This window comes from Pteropus alecto, unplaced genomic scaffold (assembly GCF_000325575.1).
Source record: "Pteropus alecto unplaced genomic scaffold, ASM32557v1 scaffold71, whole genome shotgun sequence".
NCBI lineage: Eukaryota > Metazoa > Chordata > Mammalia > Chiroptera > Pteropodidae > Pteropus > Pteropus alecto.
In genome coordinates this window covers 1,202,924-1,215,686 of record NW_006433024.1, presented here as the reverse complement: position 1 = coordinate 1,215,686, position 12,763 = coordinate 1,202,924, and the positions used below count along the sequence as shown (strand labels likewise).

The 12,763-nt window shown below is 45.2% G+C and overlaps 1 protein-coding gene across 7 annotated transcripts in view; it reads right to left on the bottom strand.

Moving 5' to 3' along the window:
• NAV2 (neuron navigator 2) overlaps nt 1–12,763 on the bottom strand; it is a 369,408-nt gene that overhangs the window by 101,051 nt on the left and 255,594 nt on the right. The gene's annotated exons all lie outside the window — the stretch shown is intronic.

The window sequence follows — 12,763 nt, the reverse complement described above, 5'->3', positions numbered from 1 at the left end:
TCCCTTTATTCAAGATCATTAAGAGCACAGCCCCCTGCTCCCCCCAGACTACCTCCTCTGGGGCCTTTGTTTAAAGTGAGAAGCAAGGACATTTAATTGCCTCAGCTAGACTCCCTGCGTTAGTACCCTCTCCCTGCCCTTCCATACCCCTGCCTGGTCGGTACCCCAGGCCCTGCCCCCAGCAGCTTCATCCCACAGTTTGAGTCCTAAAATATAATCAGTGCACGTTCTGAGGCCCCCCTCAAATTATGGCTCTGATCTTTACTTGCAAAAGCGAAGCTGAAATTATAGCCGGGCTCAGAGGGACGTTCAAATCCACAGGGTCATAAACCCTTTCAAGTTCCTTTTTCAAGACCTTTGCTGTGGATTTTAACAAGTTTGCACCTCTGAGGTTGTTATATGATGGTTAGTTGGCTGATTCCAAAGAGTGGGACCTCCTGCCAGGATGTGCAGTGTGTTGACTACTTCAGCTTTTTGCCAGTTACCCATCGTGGTTTCAGGCCTTAAACATCTTCTGTTTTTTTCTCCCACCAGAGTCCCCTAAGGACCAGAGAAGCAGAGGTACAGAGCTGAGTGACAGCTCCCACCAAAGCGGAATCCCAGAGAGAAGGGTATGTCGTGGCCGGGAGGTGGTGCAGGACTGGCCACAGCACTGGACCTGGGGCTGAAGGGACCCTCACTTACATCCTGGCTCCCAGTCTAGGCACTTTAACCTCTTCGTGCCTCCCTTTCCTCACCTGCAATCAGCATTTTAATCCCTTACTAGCTAAAACTTGCTGCCACTGACTAAGGGTGTTCACCGGGCCCAGGCGCTGTGCCAACGCCGTCCTGCACTGCTCTCATTTGCTCTTCACAGCAGCTCCATGCCATGGGCTCAGTATTATTTTACAGATGAGGAAACGGGGCTCAGGATGGGTAGGTTGACTGATGTCTGTCACATCACTGGGAAGCAGCAAAGCTGGAGTCTGCACCTGTCAGGGAGTCATAGGGTTTGAAATCATTTTTCCAAAAGAGGGAGTGGGCTGGGTCAAACCATTCAGTGTCCCACAGAAGAAGCTCCTGGACATCAACAAACCCATTTTTTGAAGGCAGGTTGGGGCAAGAGTTAACTTATTTTGAGGACTGGATGAGGACTGCGTGGGATGGTTCGCAGTAAACCACAGCACCAGGGTTGATCTGCGTCAGCTGTAAGAGTTGTTTACGGCCACCGATGCCCCATTCTGATTGGTCAGTGCTCTGTTCTGCTTGGTTGGTTCCTGCTTCACAGAGCCAGTCATTCACGCATACTTCATACTTCATAGTATGAAGACCCCCTGAGCCAGGCACTGTGCTAGGAAGGAGATTCACCTGCAAACAGAAATGACCTAGTATTTTTTTAAATTTTATTTTACCGATACTTGTATTCTAGTGGGGAGACATAATGAAAACTATATTAAAATGAACAGAAACGCAAATAAGGGACATGGAATACAGAGAAAAACTGCTGTGAAAGATACTAACGGGTGAGAACTTTGTTGGAGTGGTCAGGGTGGGCATCTCTGAAGGTGGGTGATGTTTGAGGTGAGACCTGAAGGACCAGAATGAGTCAGCCTTGTAAAGAGAAAGGGGTAGGGTGGGAAGCACATTCTGGGCACAGGGAATAGTATCTGCAAAGGTTCCGAAGGAACACGGGTTTGACAAATTCAAGGGACTGAAGGAAAGCATGAGTGGGGGAGGGGAAAGTGGGATGAGATGGGCAGGGGATTGGGATGAGATGGCCTACCTTGGAGGCCATGCTAAGGCGTCTCGGTTTTATGCCATGCACAGTAGAAATCCACTGAGGTGAAGCTTTAGTCTGGGGGCAGAGGGGATCTCAGGTGTGGGTTAAGAAGATCACGATGGCTGTTGGGTAGAGAATGAAGGCCACGGAGGAGACAGAGCAGTCAGGAGGCCACTGCGGGAGCTCAAAGAGAGACGATGGCAGCCTGGACCCATGTGACGGCAGGTGGGACAGCAGAAGCAGAGAGATTTGAGAGATCGTATGAAAGGATTATGCTCAAGACTTGCCAATGGACTGGATGGAAATGGAGAGGAAGCCTAAATGTTCAGTAAGTCTTATTAATCATTCTTAGGATAATACTGATGGACTGACTGACTAAATAAGTAAGTAAGTAAATAAATAGCGAACATCTACCACTGTGTACGTCAGGCCCCACGCAAGCCTGGGAATGCTGAGGAGAGTAAGACATTGTTCTGGTTCCCCCCTCTTAGTTTAGCCAGGGAGACCACACCTAGGAGCAGACAATTGCAAAGGCGTGTTAAGTGCTATGAGAGAGCAAAGCACAGGTAACAAGGAGACCCTGGATGGATGAGAGGTCCCTACAGGACCCTGTCTGGGGTTAGGGGTGGAGGGGGTAGGGCAGGAGGTTTGCCAGGGAAACAGGACTGAAGCCAGTCCTGGAGTATGAGTTAGTGGTTACTCAGGGAAGGGAAACCAGGAGGTTATTCCTGATTATTCCAAGAGAGGGCTAGATCCGTGGACTAATCATCACTGGGTCACCCTCCCTTTTAAAAGACAGGTGGCACGGTATCCTGGAAAGAAATTGGCTTTGGAGTCAGACAGACCTGGGTTGAAACTAGAGCTCTGCACTCACTGTCTGTGAGTCCCCAGCAAGTCACTTACTCACTGATCAGGGACTCTTGTCTTTCTGGGTTCTCTGGGAGGTTAAAGTGAATATGCAAAGCATCTAGGAGAATACGTGGAACACAGGAGGTGCTAGATAAATGAGAGTTGCTGCTGATAATGAGACTCAGAGAAGAGCCTAGGACCCTAGACTGTAAACTACCGAGTCCTAGGGAGGTGTGCAGGGTCCACATCTCTGCTGTGTACCCAGAGCTCTCATGAATTGCTCCCACACTGACAACTGAAACATGGATCTCTTGTCCCCACAGGAACTGTATAGCACAAAGCAGAGGGTACCTGGAGATCTACCCACATAGTACTCAGGCTGCGAGGCCAGCTTCCGGCTGACTGGAGGGCACCCAGAGTGGCTCTTGCACTCGCCTCCTAGAGCTCACCTGGGCACCCTGTAAAAGGCGACTGGACAGACTCCTAGCCCAAATCAAACGCCCTGTGGTTCTGCTGCATCTCTTCCTTTTTTTTTCTTTTCCCACAATCCATGTCCAGACAGCCCAAAGCAGCAGCCAGGGAGGATGTTTTTTAAACCCATTTTGTCACTGGGGAAACTGCAGGGTTGTGAGTCCCTCTGTTCAAATCTCAGGGTAAACTGCAGGGAGAGACGGTGATAGAAATCCTTGAGCCATGCAACCATCTCATTTCCCTCACTCCCCATTTAATCTCCTCCACACAATCTTGCAACATCCCTCAAAATGTCAGAGTCTCACTTCAGATCTCATTTCAGGCAATTTTACAGTGCTGAGCACCACAGATTAATGAAGGAGATAAATCAAAGTGCGCCGTGGACGAGGGGAAACAAAGGGGCTGTGGCTGGAGCAGACAAAGCCGGCCTCTTCTCCTGTAGCACTGAGACACAGAAAAGCCACAGGGGGCTACAGCAGAGGCCACTCCGGGGAGAAGACTGCTGAAGGTGGACCCGAAAGGCCACCAGGTGTGATCGATATGACAAAGGCAACTCTGAAGACTTTGCTGGAGGTTCTGGCACTGGAGTAGTTAAATGTTCTTAAGAGAAAAATATGACACCCGGAGCTTCAAGCATCCTTCATATTCTCCTAAGGAAGGGACAGAGGTCCCTCAGCAACAGCAGAGCCTGGCCAGAGCCTGAGCTGCCCTCTGGGCTTTCCTTTCACTGAGCCTCCAATGGGAGAAAATGAAACCTGGGAAGCGAATTGTCTTAAAGGTCAGCAGTTCAGGTGCTGTCACCTCGCAAGTGCCTCCATTGGTGCAAGGCACTAAGGAGATGCTCACTGACGACTCGTAGCTCTGAGTGAGGTTCAACTTCTGGTTTTTGTGTCCAGAGAGATATGAGTTCAAATCCTAACTTTGCCCCTTTTAATACTGTGACTTTGGGGAAAGAATGTCGCCTTTCAGAGTGTGTTCCCTTATAGGCAAAACTGAAAGTGCTGTTCTGCCCTCCACTCTGCAAAGCCTGCCAACTGCATGAAAAAGCACAGTGAAGGGAAGTCCCTCCACCCGCTCAACACTGCCTGTTCCCAAGGCTGACCGCCTGCCTCTGAACAGCACTGCTGATTTAGGGACCGATGCACACCCAAGTCTAATTAAATCCTGAGTCAAACACCCACCCAAATAAAGAGAATTCACTGCTTATCAGTCACTTGGAATTTTATATCAATGAAAATAAGACTACAATTCCATGAGCTTCAACTCATAATGTGGGGGAGGCTCCAAGACAAGAGTAAAATCCCCTGCAATGTATGATAGCAGACTTCCTCCGAAGTATCAGAAGGTCCATGACTCCGCCACTCTCATCCACAGCTTTGTCTGCCCCGAACTCCCCCTTTGAAATATTTCATTCTGGTCCCTCAACCCTGGGCATTTGTGGTACTTGCCACCAGCAACAATAGATACTTTCTTTTCTCACTCTCTAAGTGCATCTGGGGGTAGGGAAGGCTTAGCTCTGAGGTCCAGTGAGGATGGGCGCCTCAAGGTTGTCTCCCCTCTGGAAGAGGTCTGCCACGTGCAGAAGAGGAACCCCTCAGCCTGCTGGGTCGGCACACACCAGAGGCCTTGGGTGAAAACCTCACTCCTAACAGAACCATCACACCACGACACCTGTCACCATGACCACTAGAGATAAAAAATTCATGGGGTCCCTGCCCTGCATGGATGAGCGACACTCAACAGCCATTCTGTTAACTCTACTCTCAGGTGACAAACAAGAAGACTCGCAGGAGCTCGGGGACTTTAGGATCAGCCAGTCTGACCACACAGATGAAGAAACGGGAGTGGCGGGGGGCAAACTGCCCAAGATGTTCGACAGCGGCAGAGCCAGATCGAGGACAAGGTCTCTTGGTTCTCAGTATACTTCTTCCCTTATTGCATGGGTTGCATTTCACAATCATCATCAAAGAGATAATGTGTGCTTACATCAGAATTACTTTAGAGTTCATGCTTTCCAAACTCATACTGCAGTGACCTTGTTCCCTGGAGGACAGCAAGTGGGCACTGGGCCACTAATAATCTCCTTGGGCCTCAGTTTCCTATTGGGAAGGGAGAAGGCTGCAACTGATGATTCTTAAGGTCTCTTTCACCCAGCCTTGCACTGTAAGCTTCTCTTTGAACTGGCTTGGGAGAGGCAGCCTTGGAAAAATACACTTACAGGCAAGGTAACCTTGAATAGAAACTCTGGGCTGGCATAGCTGTCCGGCATGATCAATTTAAAGGTTACACTGTAAACAGGGCTACTTCTACACAGGCCAGTGGAAGGGCCACCTTATACACGGAGCTTGTTTCAATAAGCTCTTATATTTCAGTAACAGAATTCGGGGCTAGGCTGCTCTTCGAAAGTGACAACGGATATTAAAGGAAACAAAAAGAAAATCCCAAACGGATGAGGAGATAAGCAGGCCTGTTTGGACACCTGGGTAATGTTTCTAAAGGATTGTTCAAGTCATCACCAACAGGAAAACAAATCTCCTGCATTTTATTATGATAAGTTCTTAATGTAGAGTGATAGTCTCCAGGGATACTCCTGGTCCTTCCGGCCCCATGGCATCCAGTTAAAGTCTCTACGGCACTTGGCACCTCAATGGCTTTAATGGCTTATTTAGGCTTCTCTCCTTCTGTTTGATTGTCAGCTTCTTGAGAGCAGAGATTATGTCCTACTATCTTTGGATCCCCAGGGCCTGTGCATAGTAGGTGCTCAGTAAATACCAGCATTTTTCTATAAGCTGTCACATATCAAACACAATGCTTTGTTGAAATACAACTACCACTGGCATTGGTTAAAATTCAGTCATCATGTTCCTCATCCATCTACTCACTCACTCCCATTTGGAGGAGCTACTAGAGGTCATCAGTCAGAGTGGGTGGCACAGCGCCTGACATCTGAGAGGTATATAGTAAATATGTGATAAATTGCATGACACATAGTTGGCTAAATAATGGGGGTGGTGGTATTACGCTAAGGCTGTCAATTGTATGTAATAAAACAATGTCAGTCACTAATGCAATTTATATATTTTCTGCTCTCACAGGCATATGGTAGAATTGTACTTCTCTTCATTTTTGAATTTAAGCCATGTGACTTCCTTTGGCCAGAGACAAGTGAGTGGAAGTTACATGGACCATTTCTGGCAGAAGCTTTAAAAGACAGTATGTGGCTCACCACACTCTCTTTGCCATGTGGACTGTCAATGCATTAAACAGTAGTCCCTCTGGCACCCTGGGTCATAGAGTGAAAATGATGTACAATATAGCTTCCCACTGACCTGCAATGGACAGATAGGGTGGGTTTTGTGGGGGCGGGGGGCTGTTTGTTACACAGCACAACCTGGCCTATCCTGACTGATGTAAAGACTTGCCCAGGTACCTGGATTAAAACACGTTATTGTCTATTGCACAGCACAGGTGTAGTCAGATTCTGACTTGGAGTTGGGGGGTTGTGCTTTGCCGCTGGGGAAAAGCACATACACAAAAAAGGTTTCCCATTTCGACTTTTCTCTTTGACCTCTCGTTATTGCTTTCATATTGCTAGATGTCTTCTTGTCTATACTTTGAACAACTATCAAGTCTATAAACAACCTTGAAACAATGATTGAAAAGGCACCACTTTTGAAAATGGACTTTAAGGGCGTGATCATGCGCCTTGCCCCCTGACAAAAACACACATTCAGCTGTGCTCCTACTAGAGCGTAACCTGGAACAGTTATGAAGTTGGGCAACATTAAGGAGTAGAAGATTCTCATGGGACCACTATACTGCCTTTTATTTTTTAAGTGAAAACACTGCATGCACAAGAAATGATACTCTACAGACTATTCTTTCTCTTCTCTTTACAACCCCCTGGGAGAATTCCTTTGAGGCTTAAGGTGCAGATGGTTTGCTTCCTGTCAGCACCACCCCTCTGTTCAGCACAGGTGGCCCCTGCCCACCCATTCCACAGGAAGCAGCTCTAACTTAAAAAGGAAGCCAGTGGTTCCAGCAGAAAAGAGGCCCTTGGGAAAGGCCAATGCAGTAATTATTACCCTGTTATCACGGAAATAGAGATTTGCCTCTAAGGCTCCTTTTATGATCTTTAACATGAAAAGTGACGTTTACTCTCACCTACTTTGTTTCTCTCGCCTACTTTGTTTCCCCTTGCTATACACCAGCAGGAGAAGAAAGGGGAAAGGGATGGGAAGCAAACAGAATGAAGATCACTGATGTCGGGTACTGTGCTAGAAGCATTTTCTTGTCCAAAGAAAATGAGTACAACCCTTGAATTCAGGATTAAGAAAATGTTCAAGGGCATGAGTGGGCAGAACAGGCAGCTTTAAGGCAATCAGAAGGAGAAGGCAAAGAGAATGAGAGAGGAAGAGAGGGGAAGGGCTGGGAGTGAGAGAGAGGTGGGAAGGAAGGGAGAGAAAGGGAGATCAACTGACTGACACAAGCAAGGAAAAGTGAAGACAAAATAGTATGGGAGAAATCAGGAAGGGAGCAGGGAAAGCAAGGCAAAGTTCAATTTTCACTTGGGCAGGTAAGAAGCTAAATGCTGAATTACACTCACATATGCTGCCATGTAGCACCTTATGGTTAATGTATCTATATTCTCAATTTCTTTCCTTTTAAACATGTTATATTCTAATTTACATTTCCCCCTGGTCTTTTATGCTTTCCTTTAATTGACAATTGTTCTTTTATTATACATAGTTACTCTAAGCTGTTATGGAAAGAAGAAAGCTTACTTATTTGTTAATTAATTAAATATAAAGAAAAGAGAGTTGCAGGGCATATAGCCCAGATAGCCCTGAATGATTCACAGGACTGAGAATAGAGTATTTTATCTTGCTAAAACTTTATAAAAACACTTTCACTACCTTTACTTAATGTACTCACAATGGCCCTCAATTCCCAACGGCCAGGTAGCATAGAACATCCACATGTTCTGGAGATTAGGCTGTGGAGAGGGGCATTGTTCCCCCTACCATAGGCTTGGAAGGCAGGCAAAGGGAGAAGTCATCCCCACCTGTGTTGCTTCTAGTCTGCGTATCCCGGCAGGGGCTCTGCCTAAGAAATAACTGGGTTGGGGACCTACCATCTGCTAAGGGCTCCCACCAGTCCCATCTGCTGGCTAGCGACATCTGGCCTGGATTTAACTTCTCTCTCTACTGTGAATGCAGTGCTTGATGCCAGAAGGCCACCTTGTTCCACAGAAATCACAAAGCCAAGCAGTGCCCTGGGCTCTTGGAGGTCTTGTGACAGTCCGGGCAAGGAAGGCGGGCTAGGTTTGGCAGGCTGGTCAAATACCAGGTTGCATAGTTACATCCTCACACCATGGGACTCCCATTTCGAGCTGAAACTGGGACTGCTCTGAGCACCAAGGCCAGGGCCCCAAATACAGACAGTAAAGAGTCTGTGTGGGGACTCTGAATCCTATTGAAAGAGCAACCTCAATATCTAAAACATTCAGAGTTTGGAGGGCAAGAAAACCTTGTAAAAAGAAGGACTAACGATTTCTCCTTCCCGCTTGGTTTCTTGGCATGGTGTTGGAGGGCAATTTTCATTCTGTTCAAGTCTCAGTCTGACGTTTTACCACATGGCATTAGTTTTTCTTTTTACTATTTTTATTACTACCTAAATTAATAAAAGCCATTCGAGTTCAGTAAGCGTGCTAATGGGTTAGAAGAAAGTTACTAAGTAATTCCAAAGTCCTCCCGATCTAATGTGCGAAATGAGCCTGACTTCTGTCCTCCTTGTGCTTTCAGTGACATTTCCATAACCCACAGATGCCTTTGGGCGGAGCATCTACCTGCTTGTGCTCACTGCATGCTAAAGCTCGAGCGCAAGGACAGAAAGGGCCCTAAGCACAGCCTCGGAGGCACAAAGAAAGGGACTCGGGAGTGGAAACTTTCCCAGAGCCGAGCTTTAAGCTTTGAAGCACTCAAGTCGCTGGAGTTCAAGAACTTGGTGGGTACTTAGGGGAGAGCAGCGCACATAGGTACTGGCAAGAGTTCAACAAACCCTTTGACTGTCTGTGAGCCTAGTCTCTTGGCCTCCCTGTTTTATTTCTTCTTCTTCCCAGGCTACCCATTCAGAGACCTCCACACCAAAGTTCTCTTCACTCGTCTGTTATCTGGGACCTATGGCTTGTAATAAACCACCTCCATTTGTCCCTTTTGATCCTCCCTTCTCTGCTGGCTGATTCTAGTTTGCTGGAAGTAGGCCCTGATGACTATCAGGTAAAAACTGGAGCCCAGGGGTGCAACCCTGAAGAGTGACAGGAGATCAAGGGCAGACTTGACATTTTGGATTTACTAACGTCATCTATTATTTCTCCGAAGCCGGCTGGTGACATACGAGACTTACAAGCTGACATGGTCTCTATCTCCCAGGCTCTGAAGGTACACATTGCTATCAGTTACTTTTAATAACCCTGAAGATACCCCAGCCACATCCTGTTGCAAACAGCCGAGATCTGTCTGGTAGGTCAGCGTCCTTTAGGACTGTTCTCCAGAGTGGCACTACTGAGGTTAATGATTTTCCTACTCGTGCGGTGAGGTGATCTGCCCTTCATATGCTTGCCTTCTCTTGGCTGAGGTCTAATCAGCTTTCCTCTCTCAGTAATTTTCCTATTTCCTTTGTTGCTCGTGTGTGTATCCTTAAGGATGGGCTGTCTTTTTACAAAGAACTTCCTGGAGATGTTCCAGCTCTGCAACCTTTTTCAGGTTAAAAGGGAAGAATTCTGGAAGAGTGCTGGGTTCTCTGCATTTTTTCACTTGTCTAATTTAAATTATTGAAAGACCATATTTCCAAGAACTGGACTACCTAACCTGCAGCCAGCCATTTGCATGCTACCTTAAAACCAAACATCTGCACACCATCTGTGATAGTCTTCCTCAGTATTTCACATTAAAAAGCTTACATTGTCCTTATCCTAAGCAATATTTATAAAATCATGGGTTTGATGTGACAGTTATAAGTTTTTTTAAACAGTAAACTAAAAATGTAACTGTTAAAAAGAAATATTTCTCTATCCACCATTTAAAATTATTTCCTGTGCTACGAATGCAAGTCTCCCAACTTCAGAGAACACTCAACTAGAATTTTTTGGAGAGATTTACGTGTAGAATTGTACAGAAACAAATCTAATACTATTTCAACTTAGTCGAGGATGAAACATTACTATTATGTTTCTGATAACTTTGGAAATTAAAGAAAGTTAACATATTCCAGACAATGAAAAATATCTCACTGCCTATAGGTAAAAACTTATATAAAACTGGAAATTTATAAGCATTATAAATCCTCTTTTTTTAAAAAAAAAAAGCCATCTGAATTCTTTCTTTAAAAGTCAGTCATGAACAGACACTTCTACCTAGAGGACAAATGGCCAACAAATGTATGAAAAGATTCTCAAGGTTGCTAGTGATTAGGGAAATAAATGCAAATCAAAACCACAATGAGATACCATCTCACACCTGTTAGAATAGCTATAATCAACAGGACAAGTAATAACAAATGCTGGAGAGGATGCGGAGAAAAAGGAACCCTCATACACTGCTGGTGGGACTGCAAATTGGTACAGCTACTATGGAAAACAGTATAGAGGTTCCTCAAAAAACTAAGAATTGATCTACCAAATGATGCAGCAATCCCTCTACTGGGTATTTATCCCAAAGACTTGAAAACCCATATCCGAAAAGATATTTGGGCACCAATGTCATAGCAGCATTATTCACAGAGGCCAGGATATGGAAGCAACTGAAGTGTCCTATAATAGATGACTGAATAAAGAAGCTGTGGTACATATATACAATGGAATATTACTTAGCTATGAGAAGAAAGAAAATACTGCCATTTGAGACGACATGGATGGACCTTAAAATAATCATACTAAGTGAAATAAGCCAGACAGAAAAAGTTGAAAGTCACATGATATCACTTAAATGTGGGATATAAACCTAAAAGCAACAAATGAACAGGACCAACAAACAGAGACTCATGGACATGGACAGTAGACTAATGGTTACCTGAGGGGAGGGGAAGAGGGAAGGTAAATGGGGTAAAAGTGGTCAAATAAGTGGCGACAGAAAGAAATCTAATTGTGGGAGATGAACACACAGTGTAAACACATATATGCCTTACTGTTAAAATGCACAGCTGAAACTTATTAGATTTCGTTAACCAATGTCATCATAAAAAAAGTCGGTCAATTGCCCATTTAGCCTTAAATGATCACATCTGAGCAATCCATTTTGAGGTGAAGCAGAAGACATTGTTGTTCATTTGGTCCCACCACATAGACTAAACTAGAACAACATAACAAATGCTCTCCATCTTTCCAGCCCGCACCCAAATCTTCCACCTCCAAAAGCAGAAACAAGCTCAGCTGTGATCTGTAATAAAGCCATTAACCTTGCAGTGAAGCATTAAATTAAACTGCCTAGCACGGATTCTCCTTTTGCTTTAAGGGGAAATGTACCTTGTAAGGCTTGGATTTTATGCTAATAGATTTACTAACCAATTACATGTTTACGGGAGAATACACACAAGCAAAATAATTTGCCAAATTGTGAAATCTCCAGTGGGGGTGTTACAACAACTGATTTTCCCCTCAATAATATTTACTCTAAAGATTTTAGTTATGGAGAGCTTTAGCCTTAGAAAGGGCAGTTCTCAAGTGGTTCGCCTTTCTGTGAAGTTTTCAAACCAATACTTTAAAAAAAAATTAATTACAGGAACAAAGCTGACTTGAGCTGGCACTGTAGTGGAAAGCCTTTTGTCATCCCTGGTGTAAATTGCCATCCAGGACACTGGGGGTGGGGGTGGGGAGCTCTGGAAAGGACATATTGAAGTCAGTGGCAGAGCCTGGGACAGCTCCCAAGTTCCTGATGACTAACTCAGTGCTCTCTACACCAGCCTCAGCTTTCCAGCCTTTCCTGAGAGAATGTGAAGATTTTTCTTCAGCAAATTCCATTTCTGGGGGTAACTACTGCCTCTTTAGTAGGCTGCCCTATCTCTCTAAATTCAGAGAATAACAGAAACCATCTAGCTTCCTTGTAAAAAGTATGCCCTGCTAAGAGAATAGCAAAAAGCTGGACTTGTGCTACAGATATGTGGCTTTCTAACACGTGAGGTTTAGCACCCAAAGAGTCCAGTGATTTCAAAGCACTCACATCTAAATTTCATGTTATGTCTCATCAACCTATATGTGGAAAGAGATCAAGTATGTCATAAAAATGCTTCAACAGTCAGATCATTAAAGGGTACTGAAATCCAGAAATATAGCACCTCAGAGCTGGAAGGGATCTTGCTCATGGTCATAGAATTGGTTTATGTCAGAGTAAGGACTGGAAACTTAGATTCCAAATATTCCCCTTTCTTGACTGTAGTGTCTTCTGAAGCTCTTTTCATTTGTGATGGCAGCAGCAATGAAGAGTGCTCAAACCCTATAATCTCAACTCCTCAGCACATGCTGTATAAACCTACAGCCTTAAGCCTTACCTCCTATTACCAGGCGACGGGAGACTTACAGTGCAGCCTGCTCAGCTAACAGGAGAGCTCCCGCCTGCACACAGACCTTCTGTGTGCCACCAGGGACTCTGTTTCAAGGTGCAATACCTAGAAAGCTGGCTAACAGAGGAA